General features: G+C 47.2%; 1 protein-coding gene across 4 annotated transcripts in view; it reads left to right on the top strand.

Annotated features, from left to right (window-relative positions):
* LOC126571880 (mitogen-activated protein kinase 1) overlaps positions 1-2500 on the top strand; it is a 38856-nt gene that overhangs the window by 23565 nt on the left and 12791 nt on the right. The gene's annotated exons all lie outside the window — the stretch shown is intronic.

Below are 2500 nucleotides of genomic sequence, written 5' to 3'. Positions count from 1 at the left end.
AATGATCAATAAATTCTTTGCCCCTGGCTGGCAGCTGTATAATGCTCAGGAACTGGTTGGGTTGGTTAAACATAGAAAAAGGATTTCTGTACTCCTGCTGTTCCGGAGAGTTTCTTGTAGTCGAAAAAGACGTCAAGGATAATAAATTATATTTGACACACTTTATGGCGGAGCGCCATCACTGGTCGATGGACGACGGCTCCGTCTTAAGTCGTTGCCCATTTTTCTCCCTGCGATAAAGCGCTCTTCGCTTCGCGTTCGAGACAGTTTGCTTAGCTAGCTGGTTGACTAAGTGTACTTGCTGGGATGAATTATTGTTGCTGGTCGGCCTCCCCTTTTCGCGACTATTATGCACGACCGCGCGTGCTCCCGCTTGTCAGTGGTTGGTGAAAATGATGTAAAATTGGTCTGTGGTTCCTCTGACATGAAAAATCGCTTGGCTGATTCATGATAGTGCACCATCCTTTGGTTCGGTCACGCATTTATCAAACAACGGACTCCCATACTGTGATTTTCAATGGAAAAATGTAAGTGTTGCTGGTCTTCGCACGCAAAAATCAATTCCAATCATTGATTAGAATGAATAGCTTTTATCGTGAGTGGGAAAGAAGGGGGCCTTATCGGTGACAGATCTGTTGAGCTGCTGAACTGAAAAGCATAAATGGATCCCCCTGGAGGTTGCAGAGAGGCTGTCGGTCGTCGTTCCGGTAGTCGCAATGTTGTTTACATGTCAATCATTCATCATTGATTGCCTTCATGCGTGTCCATCGACCGTTGTCGTCGTCGGTTGATCGTTTGCATACACTAGAACACACCCACCTTCTCTACAAGACAGTCTGGTAGCCCCGGTTTGAGTGGGTTGGGGTGTTAGATTGTTATAGAAATCATTCAACCGTACTTCACACCCAGACCGATGAATGTAGAGCAGAGACGAGGAAGCGTTGCATGATTTATCCCGGGGAGGGAGGGGCAGTTTGGTGTAAACGGACGAATAAACTAAATTCTGGCGTTGAGTGGCATTAACCAGCCCTGGAGCACCAGTTGAGGACCTTAAAAAACATGGAAAACAGGACGTAACTTCACCGGCGTGTCTCACCCATAAATACTGCTTCTCCGGATATGAAAGGAAGGCGGTACAGGTCGTTGTTCCAGTGGGTGAGCCCCATTTTCTTTGAAGCAAAAAGCGCTTTCCTAGCCAGGAAAAAAACGGCTGAATGACTGACATCCGGGGTGTGTGGTGGCGTTCGCTTTGGACAATTTGCACAATTTATTCAACGTCCATTTGCTGGCGTGCCAACGCATCCTGGACTGACCTTTGGCCCTTCTGCGAGACAAACAGTAAAAAAATGGAAAACATGACTCCCGGCAGCGGCTGGCAGGATAAACAGCTTCCCCTCTTACGTGTTCTAGCAGAACGTTCTATGTAGATGATCCTCCTGCTCCTGCTCCTCTCCTACAGAGGGTGGTGGAAGAGATTGTTTCCGGAAGACTTGCGGTGCACTCATCCCTAACTCGACGGGTGGATGGCGGTTTGACTCACAACCGCACCAAGTGGCACACGCGTTTCCGGTAATGTGAGCAATATAAGCTCGCTTTTATCATTGACCGACAAACCTCTGGCACACGCGTTCGTCGCTGCAGATGGCCGTGGTCCTATAGCGTCTCGGAGGGAAAGTTTTGCGAAAGCTTTTTCCCATTTGAAAAGTTTTGATTGTGAGCGGTCCGGCGGTGAGGTCGTGCGAGCAAAATCCCGTGGTGCCTGTTGGTGAGCGAGAACGCAATTCATTGCCGAGGAGAAGTCCTTCCTTTGCCTCTGACAGGACGGAGTGTGATTGCTTCGCTTCACCATGGCCACGGTGGGAGTGGTGGCGACAGTGCGTGACGCGCGGCTAATAAGTCGATTTCGTTTAACCAAGTTTCGTTATCACCTTTTGTACCTTGAATTAAAAAAGGAGCAAAAAGAGTGCGCGAGCCGACGTCTGTCAAGAAACTTAAATCTCATTAAATGGTGTGTGGGAAGCATGCAGCATATTGCTTCTGATTGCTGTATTTTGGGGACCATGCTTTGCGATGCCCGATTGCTTCTGTCTGGTTCGTTGTTTCAGTTAATACGAAAAAGTTTTATCTTGATGACCTATTACTTTATTTAGTCGTCGTTTATTTTGTCGCCCTTATAAATGTTACCCTATCTTCTTCTCAGAATACTAACTTTCTATTTCTAGTTCGTTCGTGGAAGTTACTTTCACTTCACTTTAAAGACAATTAGCAGCAGTCGGTAAACTCCCCCTGAGGTTCATTTCTGTCTATTTACTTGTTGGCACATATTTTCTGAGAATTTCTTCCGTGTAACTGGCACGCTGGTTGCAATCTGTCGCCTGTAAAAGACGCTTCTCGCCGTTTTTCTAAAGAATCAAGCCCATGCCAGCGGTGTTGTTGTTGCCACAGGTCCTTCTGCAGCCAGGGCAACAAAGCTCCTCCTGTTGTCAAGAAAGCTTCTCTT

The sequence above is a fragment of the Anopheles aquasalis genome, chromosome 2, assembly GCF_943734665.1.
Source record: "Anopheles aquasalis chromosome 2, idAnoAquaMG_Q_19, whole genome shotgun sequence".
NCBI classification, from domain to species: domain Eukaryota; kingdom Metazoa; phylum Arthropoda; class Insecta; order Diptera; family Culicidae; genus Anopheles; species Anopheles aquasalis.
Note: the sequence above shows the minus strand (reverse complement) of the source record. Positions and strands in the feature narration are given on the sequence as shown.